Source organism: Myotis myotis, unplaced genomic scaffold (assembly GCF_014108235.1).
Source record: "Myotis myotis isolate mMyoMyo1 unplaced genomic scaffold, mMyoMyo1.p scaffold_m19_p_6, whole genome shotgun sequence".
Taxonomy (NCBI): Eukaryota; Metazoa; Chordata; class Mammalia; order Chiroptera; family Vespertilionidae; genus Myotis; species Myotis myotis.
In genome coordinates, this window is record NW_023416368.1 from 85484201 (window position 1) to 85502109 (window position 17909).

Consider the following 17909-nt stretch of genomic DNA (forward strand, 5'->3'; position numbering starts at 1 on the left):
GCTCCTGGGAAGCCGAGAAAAATACCATAGGATCTCACTCATGTATGGATAATAAAGACCATTATAAACTGATGAACAAAAATAGATACAAAGGCAGAGCAGCATTGAACAGACTGTCAAACTACAGTGGGAAGCCTGCCGGGGGGGGGGGGGGGGAGGAAGAGCTCAACCGAAGGACTTGTATGCATGTATGTAAGAATAACCAATGGACACAAGACACTGGGGGGTAGGGGAGGCCGGGGGAATGTCACGGGGGGTGGAAGGAGACATGTGTAATACTCTTTGTAATACTCTAAGAAAGAAAACAAAATTAAATTTAAAAAAATATATTTTATTGATTTTTTACAGAGAAGAAGGGATAGGGATAGAGAGTTAGAAACATCGATCAGCTGCCTCCTCCACACCCCCCACTGGGGATGTGCCCGCAACCAAGGTACATGCCCTTGACCAGAATCGAACCTGGGACTCTTCAGTTCACAGGCCCACGCTCTATCCACTCTGCCAAACCGGTCAGGGCAGTCACACTATATCTTGATACAAAACTGCACGTACTCAGTCCTACACACAAAGAAGAAATTCTAGTGCCAACAGGAACCAAATGAAGAGTGGTATCCTTTGGGGAGAGCTGATATGGGACATTATTAATTTCTACTTTATTAATTTCTTTACTTCATTCCTCTTTAAACATTGTAAGCTGGTGATATATATTTTAAAAATATTTTTATTGATTTCAGAGAGGAAGGGAAAGATAGAAACATCAACGATGAGAGAGAATCATTGATCGGCTGCCTCCTTCAGCCCTCTCCTGGGGATGGAGCCTGCAACCTGGGCATGCGCCCCAACTGGGAACCGAACTGTGACCCTCTGGTTCATAGGTCAACGCTCAAGCACTGAGCCATGCCAGCCGGGCTGGTAATATTTTTGTAACCAGGAAAACAATATTTACCTAAATAGTCAGGCTGACGAAAGCGTGGACGATTGCTGAGGGAGATGAGCCCGCGGTCGGGGAGACCCAGCGTTGGCGCTCTGGACGGCTGCTCAAAGTGGCCAGGCCTGGGAGCTCGCAGTCTGCCTGCGCCCACGCTCCAGCCCCTTGATGGCATTCGCCTGTAGGACTGTTGGCTGGAGACTGTACTTTCCTGTGCCTCATTTCTTCATCTTTAACATGGATGATGTTACAGTCACTCCATTCAGGATGTTGTGTGGACCAAACGACCTGCCACAGATGGAACATGCGAATGACACCTTGCCTAGAGCACTCACTCACTATAAGCCAGCTGCCACTGCTTAATATTATTACCACCACAATTATGTGTATTATTATTATTGTTAATCCTCACCCGAAGATATTTTTCCCATTGATTTTTAGAGAGCGTTGAAGGGAAGGAGGGAGGGAGAGGGACACACACACACACACACACACACACACACACACACATTGATCGGTTGCCTCCTGCAGGCATCCTGCGGCTGAACCTGCAACCAAGGCATGTACCCCTGATCTGGAATGGAACCCACAGCCCTTGGGTGCACGGGCCAATGCTCTAACCACTGAGCACGCTGGCCAGGGCTATTATGTATATTAAGTTGAAGCCCCCTCCCCTAATCTCAATTTTAAAAATCCCAAATAGTTCACAGTGAGAAGCCTCCCTCCTACTCTGGTTCCCCAGCCACCACTTTGGAGGGAACAAGCTTACCAGGTTTTTGTGGCTCCTTCCAGAGATGACTAATTGATTTCAGGCTGATAACTTCAAGTTGAAGAGTATGTGATAATTTGAGTTTAGGAGCAGTACAGAATGTTTAAGATAACACATGGCCCCCTATCAATATGTTTAATTTTCAAATTTATAATAACTGATAAGGACCTCAGAAGGGCTTGCTTGGTGGTGGCATTCAGCAGATTAAAAAATAAAATGTATCACTTTAATAAAGGCCATCTAAAATGTTTAAGCGAGACTACGTCAAAATAAAAAGCCCTGTACAGCAAAAGAAACCATCAACAAAACAACAAGAAAGCCCACTGCATGGGAGAACGTATTTGCCAATGTTATCTCTGATAAGGGTTTAATCTCCAAAATTTATAGGGAACTCACACAACTTAACAAAAGGAAGATAAACAATCCAATAAAAAATGGGCAAAGGACCTAAATAGACACTTTTTGAAAGAGGACATTCAGAAAGCCAAGAGACATATGAAAACATGCTCAAAGTCACTAATCATCTGAGAGATGACAATGAGGTACCATCTCACGCCTGTGAGAGTGGCTATCATCAACAAATCAACAAAGAACCGTAGAGAACATAGCCATCGTCCAAAAGTCCTGGGGATGCTTTCTGAACCATGAAGACTTCCAGGAATTACTGTTATGTCAGTTGAGGCAGCAGCTGCGACAAGTGCTGGAGAGGATGCGGAGAAAAAGGAACCCTCCTGCACTGGTGGTGGGAATTCCAACCCCTGGTGGGAATGCAGACTGGTGCAGCCACTGTGGAAAACCATATGGGATTTCCTCAAAAAATTAAAAATGAAACTCCCATTTGACCCAATAATCCCACTTCTAGGAATACATCCCAAGGAAGCAGAAACACCAATCAAGAAGGATATATGCACCCCTATGTTCATAGCAGCACAATTTACCATAGCTAAGATCTGGAAACAGCCTAAGTATCCATCAACAGATGAGTGGATTAAAAAACTGTGGTACATCTACACAATGGAATACTGTGCTGCTGTAAAAAAGAAGGAACTCTTACCATTTGCAACAGCATGGATGGAACTGGAGAGCATAATGCTAAGCGAAATAAGCCAGTCAGAGGAAGATAAATATCACATGATCTCACTCATTTGTGGAATATAATGAACAACATAAACTGGTGAACAAACATAGAACCAGAGGAGAAAATGTTTTAGAATATAATAGAAGTAATCCTGTTATTTGCAGATTTTTAATATTTCCTACAACTTCTGTGATATCATGCTATGTTAGCACAGTTTTGGTAATATTATACTTAAAATCCTTTTATTCTTGAAATATTAATGTTGGTTGCATGTAACATTATTATATTTAAAATCATTTTTCTTGAGATATTAAACAATAAAAATAAAGTGTTTCAGTGCTCATACTAAAGGGGAAAAATAAAATAAAATGTTTAACCCACTGCATTTCTACATGGACCCAAATACGGACCCAATGGCCTCTTGGAAAGCGATGGTCCACGTGGCCAGGTGTAAAAGCCACAGAACAGCTGCAGCTTTAACCACAGGGAAGGGAAACCGTGTTTCTCACGGTGTCGTTTAAGCGGATTACACATTAACAAAGTAACTACAGAGATGGATTATTCGAGGCACCAAAGCTGACCCCAAACCCAGACACTAATGAGTTTGTTTGCTTTTAGGAACCGGAAGGCTAACCTGGCTGGAGCAGAGGGAGCGAAGGGGACAGTGGGAGGACAGGAAGGCGGGGAGGCAAGGAGGGCGTGGGGGGGCAGATCGCGAGGGGCTGTGGGGGCCGGAGGAGGAGCTTCTATCCCCAGTGAGGTGGGCTCAGTGGAGAACTCCTAGAGCAGGGACTGATCTAATTTAGGTTTTGTATAACTTCCACTTGCTGTTGCACTGAGGGGCACCGCCACTGGGGGCCTGGAGCGGAAGGAAAACACTGGGTCGTTGGGTTATACCCCTTTTACTCATTAATTTTTTTTAAAAAAAGGAGCGGAACGCCGGAGCCTGAATACCTTTCGGATCCTTGACCTGTTCATTGCTGCCCTCGTGTGGCTACAGCCTGAACTGCAGCGACATGGGCTGGCCGCTCGTCCTTTTTGGCGAGCAAAGGCTTCTTCCCAGCCCTTCCTGCGCCGCGCAGAGGGCCCCGCAATGGTTCGGCCAAGGCCTGTCCTCGAGGCTCTCCCAGAGGAGCGCGGAGTGAATGTGTGGGGAGTCAGATGTTTGCCGGGTAACCCGAGGAACCCCGCTCTTCTCAGGAAAGTGCAGATGGCCTTGGCTTCTAGAGAGAGGTTTTCGGAGGAGGCGGCTTTGGTCCGCGTTCAAGGACCAGTAGGAGTTTTCAGGAAAGTACAGTGAGAAAAGCCATCTATTGGCCGGTTTGGCTCAGTGGATAGAGCGTGGCCTGCGGACTGAAGGGTCCCAGGTTCGGTTCCCGTCAAGGGCTCATACCTTGGCTGCAGGCTCCTCCCCGACCAGGGCCCTTGTCAGGACTCACGCAACCAATCGACGCGTTTCTCTCACATCGATATTTCTCTCTGTCTTTCCCTCTCTCTTCCACTCTCTCTAAAAGATCAGTGGAAAAGTATCTTCAGGTGAGAACCAAAAAAAAAAAAAAAGGAAAGAAAAGTCATCCTGGGCAGAAAATAAGGGATTTTTTTTTGCCATTTATTTACAAAGCTAGGTCAAAACTGAACTCCTGACATACTCCTTATCCCCTAAACTGCTCCTCCCAACCTGGGTCCTGGAGTTACCACGCCTATACTTGTCCTGAACACCTCTCTGCCTCTCAGGCCTGCCATCCCCATGGCCACCACCCAGGGCCAGACACCCATCACCCGGCCTTTAATTCCATCCCGGTCTCAAGGTTCTCTTTCCCTGCCTCTCCCCTGCCCGCACTTCTCCCATGGCTCCCGGCTCTGGAAGGAAGCCCAAGCCCGTCAGCCTGCCACCTGCCGTCATGGAGGACCCGACCCTGCCTACCCCGCAGTGTCACTGCATGAACAACTGCACAAGCAGTAACAGCACCTGCCCTTCTTACTGAGGGCTCCCCGGATGCCAGTCCGTGTGTCATGCAGTTTGAAGGTGGCTTCACCACAGCCTTATCATTTTACAGAGGAGCACACAGGTTCAGAGAGCTCAGGTGGCTTGTCCAAGGTGAACTCAGTTCTTTCCAACTCCAAGGCTCCGGCTTAACCCCAGCACCCTGTCGCCTCCGGGACACATTTCTGAAGTGATGGGTTTAATTCTTTGCTATCGTTCTTAGTCAGCTCAGGAGTCTAAACACAGACAAGGTGGCTTGAGTGACAGACATTTATTGCTCACAGTTCTGGAGACTGGGAAGTCCAAGATCAAGGTGCCAGCCAGTTCAGTTCCTGGTGAGGGCTCCCTTCCTGGCTTACAGACAGCAACCTCTTGCTATGTCCTCACATGTCTATAGTTTTGTCACCCCCCCCCCCTATTCTTTTTAAATCCTCACCCAAGGATATTTTTCCATTTATTTTTAGAGAGAGTGGAAGAGAGAGGGAAAGACAGAGAGAAACATTGATGTGAGAGAAACACACCAATTTGTTGCCTCCTGCACGCACTCTGTCCAGGGCTCTGGCTGGGGAGGAGCCTGCAACAAAGGTATGGACCCTTGACCAGAATCAAACCCGGGACTCTTTGGTCCGCAGGCTGACGCTCTATCTACTGAGCCAAACCAGCTAGGGCTATAGTTTTGCCATTTTAAGAATGTCACATAGTGTATCGTACAATGAAATGTTACTCAGCAATAAAAAGAAATGCAATACTGATACATGCTGCAACATAGGTGAAGCTTGAAAATATACTAAGTGGAAGAATCCTACATAGTGTAAAAGTCCATTTACATGGAATACCTAGAATGGGCAAATTTATTAGAAAGTATTTTAGTGATGCCTAAAGCTATTTGGTGGGTGGGACAGAGGTACTAGGGCCGGGGTGGGCAATCCCTGGCACGCGTGCCAAACATGGCACGCCAGTAACTTTTGCTGGCACGCGAAACCCTCTCTTATAATCTTCCATTTACAATTTTTTTTCTTAATATTGACTTTTTTATTTTTCAGATAAATTCCATGTAGGTGCATCTTGGATAAATAAATAATTTTACATAACAAGTTATCTTAAAGACCATAGACATGGATTGACGAGAGAGGGGAAGAGCAATTTCAATAGTGTCGAAAATGAACTATTGAGGACTTGGAATGCCATTCCAGAAATTTTTTCTGTTTAAAAAACTTTGCAACAGCGTTACTCTCCATGTTTTCATCCACATGCACTTGTGAATCTTTGTTCTCAGTGATGAATTTTGTTAAGTCTCATAATAGGAGTAGCCTGACGGATGAAAGTAGTAGCTCGTGCATATCTCTGAAGGTCACGAAATATAAACCTGATGTAAAATCTCTGTCATCAGTGATGCAGCAGCAAAAGTCCCACTGATAATATCAAACGGAGTCATAAAGTTTTCTGTCGGACTATCAGTGTACATGTACACATTAAAAAATAAATGCAGCCGAAACCGGTTTGGCTCAGTGGATAGAGCGTCGGCCTGCGGACTGAAAGGTCCCAGGTTCGATTCCGGTCAAGGGCATGTACCTGGATTGCGGGCACATCCCTAGTAGGAGATGTGCAGGAGGCGGCTGATCGATGTTTCTCTCCCATCGATGTTTCTAACTCTCTATCTCTCTCCCTTCCTCTCTGTAAAAAAATCAATAAAATATATATTTAAAAATAAATGTATTTTTCATCATCATATACTGTGTTTTTGTCGCTTGAATGAATTTTATTATGTCTTCAAGGTTCTTCACATACATACACCTTAAGAGATATCAAGTAGGTGTAACATGTTCTCAAAAAATTAGGGTTGGCAAGCAGAAGAATATTGAGTCAGAGATTTTGCTGGTTTTGGCACGCACTCACAAAAAGGTTGCCCACCCCTGTACTAGGGTATGATAGTTAAAGGATGCAACCAATTGATGTGTTGTTTCTCTCACATCACTATTTCTCTCTGTCTTTCCCTCTCTCTTCCACTCTCTCTAAAATATCAATGGAAAAATATCCTCAGGTGAGAATTAACCATTTGTTTATTTTTGCTTTTTTTTTTTGCCATTTATTTATTTACATTCCCATTCTCCTTTCCTTTTTGGCAACCATCAGCTTGTTCTCTATATTTATGGGTCTGTTTATGTTTTTTTTTTTTTTCATTTTTTCTGCTTTTTAAGATTCCACATATAAGTGAAATCATACAGTATTTATCTTTCTCTGACTTGTTTCATTTAGCATAATACCCGCTAGGTCCATCCATGTTGTTGCAAATTGCAAGATTTCATTTTTAAAAAAAATATTTTTATTGATTTCAGAGAGGAAGGGAGAGGGAGAGATAGAAACATCAATGATGAGAGAGAATCATTGATTGGCCTCCTCCTGCACACCCCCTACTGGAGACCAAGCCCTCAACCCATGCATGTGCCCTTGACCAGAATCAAACCTGGGACCCTTCAGTCCTCAGGCTGACACTCTATCCACTGAACCAAACCAGCCATGGATTCATTCTTTTTTTAAAAATAAATTGCTGAATAATATTTTATTGTGACTATATCTATATCTATATATCTATATCTATAAAATCACATATTCTTTATCCATTTGTCTATTGTTGGACACCTAGGTTGAAAATCGTGGCCACTGTGAATATTGCTGCAATGAACACAGGAGTGTATATATCTTTTCAAATTAGTGTTTTTGTTTTCTCCAGATAAATACCAGCATTTATCTCATCTTAAGGGCTGGATCATACGGCAGATGTAGTTTTAAAATGTTGAGGAACCTCCATGCTGTTTTCCACAGAGGCTGCACCAGTCTGCATTCCCACCAACAGTGAATGAGGGGCCCCTTTTCTCCATTCTCACTAGCACTTATTTATCTATTGAGGATAGCCATTCTGATAGGTGTGAGGTGATAGCTCATTGTGGTATTAACTTGCATTTCTCTCATGTTAGTGATGTGGGGCATCTTTTCATATGTCTGTTGGCCACCTGTATGTCTACTTTGGAAAAATGTCTATTCAGGTCATCTGCCCATTAAAAAAAAATGCTTTTTATTGACTTCAGAGAGAGGAAGGGAGAGGGAGAGAGAGAGAAACATCGATAAGAAACACTAATTGGCTGTCCCTTGCAAGCTCCCCACTGGGAATGGAGCCAGCAACCCGGGCACGTGCCCTGACCTGGAATAGAACCAGTGACCTTCGGGTGCAGGGATGACCCCCAAACAACCAGCCACGCCGCCTGGGCCTCTGCCCAATTTTTTTTGTTTGTTAATCCTCACCCGAGGATATTTTCCCTTGACCTTTTTAGAGAGAGTAGAAGAGAGAGGGATAGACAGAAACATCAATCTGAGAGAAACACATCGATTGGTTGCTCCTGCATGCTCCTGACCAGCGCCCGGGCCTGGGAGGAGCCTGCAACCAAGGTACCCTTGACCAGAATCGAACCCGGAACCCTTTGGTCTGCAAGCAGACACGCTATCTACTGAGCCAAACCGGCTAAGGCTGCCCATCTTTTCATTGTATTTTTTGTGTGTTTTTAAAAAGTTGCATGAGTTCTTTAGATATGTTGACTACTAACTCCCTTATTGAATATATGATTTGCAAATATTTTACCCCATTCGGTAGGTTGGCTAATAATTTTGTTGATGATTCATTTTCTTCACTGCAATTGAGAGTGTCTCGTCGGCGGCTTCAAGTTCTAGACCTGGAGTTATAAAATAGCTGGGTTCCAGTCCCGGCTCTGCCCCTTACCAGCTGCATGATCTCGATTGGTTCCTCAAACTCTCCTAATGCCAGGCTACTCCTGATAGATAGGGTTTCCCAGCTGGGACTGACCATTTTCCTCTCTCAGTTTCCTGATCAGAGGGGCGTGAAGGCCTTCGGGGATCCTCCGGCCCAGCAGCCGCTCCGGTGCCATACGAGCCTGGAAGAGAAGGAGGCCTGCGGAAGGAAGCAGGGCGGGCCTGGAATTCCCGCCTCCGGAGCGTGCGCGCTCACGCAGGCACGCACACGCATGGCACGCACGCACGCACGCACACGCACGGCACGCTGCGTAAGCGCGTACGCAGGCCCAGCCCTCGTCGCCGCCGCCATTTTACCTCTTGGTTCCGGCCGCATGGTGTAGGCTGTTGTAGCGGGAGGGGTGGGTGCCCTCCAGAGGTAAGTAGCTGCGGTCGACTGCGCCGATAAGGCCGCTGGCTTCTCTTTGTCACTTCCTTCGCAATCGCACGCTCGAAGATGTCCAAGCGGCGCCGGGTAGACCTGGGGGAGGATTACCCCTCCGGCAAGAAGCGTGCGGGGACCGATGGAAAGGATCGAGATCGTGACCGGGATCGGGAAGATCTGTCTAAAAGATCGGGACCGAGAACGTGATACAGGAGATAGAGAGCGGGAGAGGGAGAAAGAAAAAGAGAAGGAATTGCGAGCTTCCACTAATGCTATGCTTATCAGTGCTGGATTACCATCTCTAAAAGCTTCCCATTCAGCTCACTCAACCCACTCAGCACATTCAACACACACCGGACATGCAGGACACACATCACTTCCACAGTGCATTAATCCATTGACCAATTTGCCCCATACTCCTCGATACTAAAATATTTTAAAGAAACGGCTTCAGCTCCCTGTTTGGGAATACAAGGATAGGTTTACAGATATTCTGGTTAGACATCAGTCCTTTGTACTGGTTGGTGAAACTGGGCCTGGTAAAACAACACAGATTCCACAGTGGTGTGTGGGGTACATGCGATCATTACCAGGACCCAAGAGAGGAGTTGCCTGTACCCAACCCAGGAGAGTGGCTGCAATGCGTGTGGCTCAGAAAGTTGCTGATGAAATGGATGTGATGTTGGGCCAGGAAGTTGGTTACTCCATTCGATTTGAAGACTGCAGTAGTGCAAAAACCATTCTTAAATACATGACTGATGGGATGTTACTTCGTGAAGCTATGAATGATCCCCTTCTGGAGCATTATGATGTAATAATTCTCGATGAGGCGCATGGAAAGACATTGGCTACAGATATTCTCATGGGTGTTCTGAAGCAAGCTGTAAGATAGAGATCAGATTTAAAGGTTATAGTTATGAGTGCTACTCTAGATGCAGGAAAATTCCAGATTTATTTTAATAACTGTCCTCTCTTAACTATTCCTGGACATATGCATCCTGTTGAGATCTTTTATACTTCTGAACCAGAGAGAGATTACCTTGAAGCAGCAATTCGAACAGTGATCCAAATTCATATGTGTGAAGAAGAGGAGGGAGATCTACTTTTCTTAACTGATCAAGAGGAAATTGATGAAGCCTGCAAGAGAATAAAACGTGAGGTTGATGATTTGGGCCCTGAAGTTGGTGACATTAAAATCATTCCAGTGGAGGAGAAACTAAGATGGCGGCATAGATAAACACCGGGAAATTGCCGCTCCCACAACAATTGAAAAATACCCTAAAGGACAGAGTGGACATCACCCAGAACAACAGGAAAGCTGGCTGAGTGTAAATTCTACAACTAGAAGGAAAGAAAAGCACACCGAGAGGCGCTGCGGAGGTGAAGTGCAGAGGTACGGCGGCTCGCGCGCGCGGGCGGAAAGGGGGTGGCACCTGAGGACGCGGCTGTTTTTTTGAATCACAAGCTCCTGACTGCTCTGAACTCCGGTTCTGGGAAGTCTCTGGGGACCCAGGACTCATACGGGGAGGAGCGGACTCTCGGGCAGCGGGCGAACTTGAGTGCGGCTTTCCCTCAGAGGTGCTTGCAGCCACTAACGGGACACTGAGACGCGCGACTCCGAGACGCGCGACTCCGGGCAGAGAATCGGCCATAGCTGCTTTCTCTGCTCTTTGACTCCCTGAGACCCCGCCCCACCCAGGCTGCGGCAGAGGCTTTTGCATGTGAATGTACCTAACTGCAGCCGAACCAGGCAGACCCGGAACTTCCAAGAGAAGGCCCAAGGCCCCGCAGCGCTTGCATTGCTTCACAGCTGAGCCTCTTCGTGGCTCCTGCTGTGTGGCCTCAGGCAGAGGCTGAATTAGCACCTCCTTAGATCCAGGAGCCACTGTACCCAGTGGTCAGAGGGGGACCATCCAGGTTGCAGTTCCTCAGATCCATAAGGGACACACTCAGGGAGCAGACTCAGTGAGCACCAAAGCCCCACTGAAGCAAGTCTTGCCCCAGAAGGGTGTCTTCAGCACAGAAGTTCTCCCACTCCAGACACAGCTGATTCTCACAGCCAATTGGCCTGGAGGTCAATTCCTCCCAGTGATCCTACAACAACCAAGGCACCAAGAGTGCACCAAGAGTGTCCACCCCAGGTAACTGGGGAGGCTGAGCTACTGGGCCCTACAGGACACCTGGCACGCAGGGCCACTCTATCAACACAGGGAAGCTGCCAAAATGCGGAGACAAAGAAACAGGTCACAAATGGCAGAAATGGAGGAAAGCAAACGACTGGATATAGAGTTCAAGGCCACGTTTATAAGGTTTTTCAAGAATTTTATGGAAACCGCCGATAAATTTAATGAATCCCTCAATAAGTATAGTGAGACCATGGAGGACATGAAAAAGGACCAACTAGAAATTAAGCATACACTGACTGAAATAAAGAATAATTTACAGAGATCCAACAGCAGACAAGAGGATCCCAAGAATCAAGTCAAAGATTTGAAATACAAAGAAACAAAAAATACCCAACCGAAAAAGAAAAAAGAAAAGAGATTCCAAAAATATGAAGATAGTGTAAGGAACCTCTGGGACAACTTCAAGCGTACCAACATCAGAATTATAGGGGTACCAGAAGGAGAGAGAGGGCAAGATATTGAAAACCTTTTTGAAGAAATAATGACAGAAAACTTCCCCTACCTGGTGAAAGAAATGGACTTACAAGTCCAGGAAGCGCAGAGAACCCCAAACAAAAGGAATCCAAAGAGGACCACATCAAGACACATCATAATTAAAATGCCAAGAGCAAAAGATAAAGAGAGAATCTTAAAAGCAGCAAGAGAAAGACAGTCAGTTACCTACAAGGGAGTACCCATACGACTGTCAGCTGATTTCTCAACAGAAACCATGCAGGCCAGAAGAGACTGGCAAGAAATATTCAAAGTGATGAATAGCAAGAACCTGCAACCAAGATTACTTTATCCAGCAAAGCTATCATTCAGAATAGAAGGTCAGATAAAGAGCTTCACGGATAAGAAAAAGCTAAAGGAGTTCATCACCACCAAACCAGCATTATATGAAATGCTGAAAGGTATTCTTTAAGAAGAGGAAGAAGAAAAAGGAACTCTTACCATTTGCCACAGCATGGATGGAACTGGAGAGCGGATAAATACCACAGGATCTCACTCATTTGTGGAATATAATGAACAACATAAACTGATGAACAAGGACTGATCCAGAGATGGAGAGGCATTGATTGGACTGTCGGGCCTTGGAGGGAAGGTAGGGGAGGGTGGGGGTAAGGGGGAAAGATCAACCAAAGGACTTATATGCAAGCATATAGGCCTAACCAATGGACACGGACAACGGGGGAGTGAGGGCATGAGCGGGGGGGGGGGGGGGTAGAGGGTAACGTGGGGACAAGGACACATATGTAATATCTTAATCAATAAAAAATATATTATAAAAAAAAAAATCATTCCAGTGTACTCTACACTCCCACCTCAGCAGCAGCAACGCATTTTTGAACCTCTGCCTCCAAAAAACCAGAATGGAGCAATTGGAAGAAAGGAAGTTGTGTCAACTAACATTGCAGAGACATCTTTGACAATAGATGGTGTGGTATTTGTGATTGATCCTGGATTTGCCAAACAAAAGGTGTACAATCCACGAATCAGAGTTGAATCCCTTTTGGTGACAGCTATTAGTAAAGCTTCAGCCCAACAAAGGGCTGGTCGTGCTGGATGTACCAGACCTGGGAAATGCTTCGGACTTTACACAGAGAAAGCTTATAAAACAGAAATGCAGGATAATACCTATCCTGAGATTTTGTGTTCTAATTTAGGATCAGTTGTGTTACAGTTGAAGAAACTTGGTATTGATAATTTGGTGCATTTTGATCTTATGGATCCACCATCTCCTGAAACTCTGATGAGAGCCCTAGAACTTTTGAATTATCTGGCTGCTTTAAATGATGATGGAGATCTGACTGAATTGGGATCCATGATGGCAGAGTTTCCTCTAGATCCACAGCTCGCTAAAATGGTTATTGCAAGTTGTGACTACAACTGTTCTAATGAGGTCCTATCTGTTACTGCAATGTTGTCAGTCCCACAGTGTTTTGTTCACCCCACGGAGGCCGAGAAAGCTGCGGATGAGGCCAAGATGAGATTTGCCCACATAGATGGAGATCATCTGACACTGCTTAATGTATACCACGCTTTTAAACAAAATCATGAATCGGTTCAGTAGTGTTATGACAACTTCATTAACTACAGGTCCCTGATGTCAGCAGACAATGTTCGCCAGCAGCTATCTTGAATTATGGACAGATTTAATTTGCCTTGTTGAAGTACTGACTTTACAAGCAGGGACTATTATGTTAATACTAGAGGCCTGGTGCATGAAATTCATGCACGGGGGAGGGGAAGGGTCCCTCAGCTCAGCCTGCACCCTCTCGCAATCCAGGACTGCTGACTCCTAACTGCTCACCTGCCTGCCTGCCTGATGGCCCCTAACTGCTCGCCTGCCTGCCTGATCACCCTTAACTGCCTCTGCCTCGGCCCCCACCACTGTGGCTTAGTCCGGAAGGATGTCCGGAATGACGTCTGGAATGACGTCCAGAATGATGTCCAGAAGGTCATTCGGCTGTCTGGTCTAATTAGCCTCTTACGCTTTTATTATTATAGATAAGAAAAGCTTTGGTTGCTGGTTATGTTATGCAGGTGGCACATTTAGAACGAACAAGGTATTACTTAACTGTGAAAGATAACCAGCTGGTTCAGTTACATCCCTCTACTGTTCTTGACCACAAGCCTGAATGGGTGCTTTTTAATGAGTTTGTTCTTACAACAATGAATTATATTCGGACGTGTACAGATATCAAGCCAGAATGGTTGGTGAAAATTGCCCCTCAATATTATGACATGAGCAATTTTCCACAGTGTGAAGCAAAGAGACAGTTGGACCGCATCATTGCCAAACTTCAATCCAAGGAATATTCACAGTACTGAATTCAATGCTTAGAACTGAAGTTATTCAGAGGACAGCTTTAAAAGATGAATGAACTGAAAAGTTCAAGTTGTGCTCTTCACGTTGGTTCAATAATGGCCTTTGACAGCTTTTTAATTTTTCTTTAAATATTCCATTCTGATTTCATAAATTAAACATTTATGCCTCCCTTTTGTGTTGACACTGTAGCTCATACTGGAAAAGTCAATGTTTTGCAGTTTATTGAAAGTAGTTCTATATATAACAATGTTATAAGCATTTCTTTAGAAATGGTTGAAAATGCTTCTAAAATGTGATTATCGACCATGGTATGCATGATCGTTGTAATTGTTGGCATTCCTTTTTAGAAGTTGTGAAATGTTACAACTTGTGCTTATGTAGATACAATCTTCTGTCTCAGTACAGAGGCACTGACTTCAATAAAGTCTATTTATACTTAAAAAAAATAATTTTGTTGATGGTTTCTTCATTGTACAAAACCTTTTTAGTTTGATGTACTCCCATTTGTTTATGCTTTGCTTTTGCTTTTGTTACCTTTGCTTTTGTTCAGATTCAGAAAATCATATCAGGACCTACATCAAGAGACTTATGGACTATGTTTTTTCTAAAAGTTTTATGGTTTCAGGTCTTACTTTTATATTTTATTTCAGAGATGAAGTGAGAGGGAAGAGATAGAAACATCCATGAGAATCATTGATTGGCTGCTTCCTGCACACCCCCTACTGGGGATTGAGCCCAGAAGCCAGGCACATGCCCTTAACATGAATCTAACCTGGGACCCTTCAGTCTGCAGGCTGACACCCTATCCACTGAGCCAAACCAGCTAGGGCTCAGGTCTTACATTTAAGTCTTTAATCCATTTTTAAAATATTTTATTTAAAAAATGTATTTGTATTGATTTCAGAGAGGAAGGAAGAGGGAGAAATAGAAACATCAGTGATGAGAAACATTGATTGGTTGCCTCTGGTATGCCCCCAACTGGGAATTGAAGCATGACCTCCTGGTTCATAGGTTGATGCTAAACCATTGAGCCACACTGGCTGGGCTAACCCATTTTTTTTTTTTAAATGTGTTTTTATTGACTTATAGAGAGAGAGGTAGGGAAAGGGATAGAGAGATAGAAACATCAATGAGAGAAACATCATTGATCACTGCCTCCTGCATGCCCCGTACTGGGCATAGAGCCTGCAACCTTGGGCATGTACCTTGACTGGGACTGGGGATGGAGCCTGCAACCCAGGTACATGCCCTTGACTGGGAATCCACCTGGTGACCCTTTGGTGCATGGCCTGACACTCTAACTACTGAACACTCCAGCCAGGGCAGGAAGGGTTTCTGAAATCAGGAAACTTCGATCTTCTTTCTCAGGATTGATTTGGCTACTCAGGGTCTTTCTGGTTCCATATAAATTTTAGGATTACTTTTACTTCTGTAAAAAATGTCATTTTTGGAATTTTAATAGGGATTGCATTGAATCTTTAGATGGCTTTGGTTTGTATGAACATTTTAACAGTATTCTTCCAGTACATGAACAATGGATACCCTTTCATTTACTTGTGTTTTTCAGTTTCATGAATGTCTTGTGGTTTTCAGTACACATCTCTTTCTCATCCTTGGTTAAATTTGTTCCTAAGTATTTTGTTATATTTTTTATATATAATGTATTTTTTTAAAATGCATTTTATTTTATTTTATTTATTTTTTAATAAATAAATATTTATTAAATATATTAAATATATTTTATTGAGTTTTTACAGAGAGGAAAGGAGAGAGAGTTAGAAACATCGATGAGAGAGAAACATCGACCAGCTGCCTCCTGCACACTCCCCACTGGGGATGTGCCCGCAACCCAGGTACATGCCCTTGACTGGAATCGAACCTGGGACCTTTCAGTCCGCAGGCCGATGCTCTATCCACTGAGCCAAACCGGTTTCGGCTATATAATGTATTTTTAAAATATATTTCTTTATTGATTTCAGAGAGGAAGGGAGGAGAGAGAGATAGAAACATCAATGATGAGAATCACTGATCGGCTGTCTCCTGCACACCCCCTCCTCGGGATTGAGCCCGCAACCCAGGCATATGCCCTTGGCTGGAATTGAACCTGGGACCCCTCAGTCCACAGGCTGACACTCTATCCACTGAGCCAAGCCAGCTAGGGCAGTTTAATGTATTTTAATAGCAAACTTAGGAACAGCACAGAAGATAACATTAAAAACATGTTCTGGCCTGGCTGGTGTGGCTCAATGGTTGAATGTAGTCTCATGCACCAAATAATCACCAGTTCTATTTCTGGGCAGGGCACATGCCTGGGTTGCAGGCTTAATCCTCAGTAGGAGGCAGCTGATAGATCAATGATGTTTCTATTTCTCTATCCCTCTCCCTTCCTCTCTCTCTAAAAAAAAAGTCAATAAAAATGTTTAAAAAAGAAAAAAAACGCCGAAACCGGTTTGGCTCAGTGGATAGAGCATCGGCCTGCGGACTGAGAGGTCCCGGGTTCGATTCCGGTCAAGGGCATGTACCTGGATTGCAGGCATATCCCCAGTAGGAGATGTGCAGGAGGCAGCTGATCGATGATTCTCTCTCATCGATGTTTCTGACTCTCTATCTCTCTCCCTTCCTCTCTATAAAAAATCAATAAAATATATTTAAAAAAAAAAAAAAACAAACAGTTGGAGGTGGCTAATGGCCCTTTCCCCAGGTCAGATAAGGCTTTGGCAAATAAATTTTCTTTGAGGGATGGCATAGGGTACAGAGAACAGAATGTTTCAAGATGTTTTTCTCCTTTGACTGTATTAAGCATGAGGCTTTGGGTCATTGAGTTAAACTTTAAGAGGGGGTACCCTATGACGGGGCCCCAGAATATTCTCAAGCTCGTCCATACTGTGTCTCCAGCAGTTCATTTATTCCTGCTACCACAGTTTGCTGGCTCCGGTAGCTTTTGCTCCCAGTCAGTGTCCATTCTCGATATTCTCTTGTCCCACCAGTTTTCAGGGCAGTGGTTTAGCCTATAAATTCAAATCTCTGATGAATTTTTAGTTCATTCAGCTTTTTTCTTGTAAGAGCAGAAGCGGCTCATTTATTTCCATTGCTGTGTTTCTCCCAGATGCCCTAATAGCTCACATTATTTTTTTAAATATATATTTTTATTGATTTCAGAGAGGAAAGGAGAGGGAGAGATAGAAACATCAATGATGAGAATCATTGACTGGCTGCCTCCTGCACACCCCACACTGGGGATCGAGCCCACAACCTGAGCATGTTCCCTGATTAGGAATCAAACCGCAACCTCCTGGTTCATGGGTCGATGTTCAACCACTGAGCCTCGCCAGCTGGGCTCACATTTTTTATATTCTACCCAAGCCCTTATATTCATCTTCTAAACCAAACTGTTACCATTTGTTAACCATCTCCCTTCTCTCACAAAAATATGAGCACCAGGACTGCAAGACATTTGTTTCATGCCCCAAGACCCACAGTGCCTTGATGAGCAGTGCTAAACTAGGTATGTTTTGAATCTAGATGAGGCATGTTAAGAAATTAGCATCAAGAGTATGATCTCTAGTAACAAAGGCTTGATTGGAATAGTGGTCATGTCTTTCTCCCTTACTAGGTTTGTATTCTTTCACTAGTTACCTAAACATATAGGACTCATTTGAGTTATAAAGGAGACAAAAACTTTTATGTACTTTACTAAGGGAATTTATATATTTTCACTGATGTACTTTATAATAAACAGTGTCTGTCTAATACACTGTAGGAAATATGACAGTATTTAGATCATGACTAGGGAAGGTGTTCCAATGGACTGGGAGCTGGCCTTGCAATCTCTTATTGTGTTGAGATTAAAATGTCAATCACTTCCATCATCAGACAAAGCTATTCAGTGACAAAATTAAGGGTCTTTTGTAACCATCTCTCTAAAACTGGTAAGAGAACAATTTCAAATCATATCGATCCCATGTC

At 44.2% G+C, this 17909-nt stretch overlaps 1 pseudogene; it reads left to right on the forward strand.

Annotated features, from left to right (window-relative positions):
* The first annotated feature begins 8982 nt into the window (after positions 1 to 8982).
* LOC118658766 lies at positions 8983 to 14344 on the forward strand (annotated as a pseudogene).
* The last annotated feature ends 3565 nt before the right edge of the window (positions 14345 to 17909 follow it).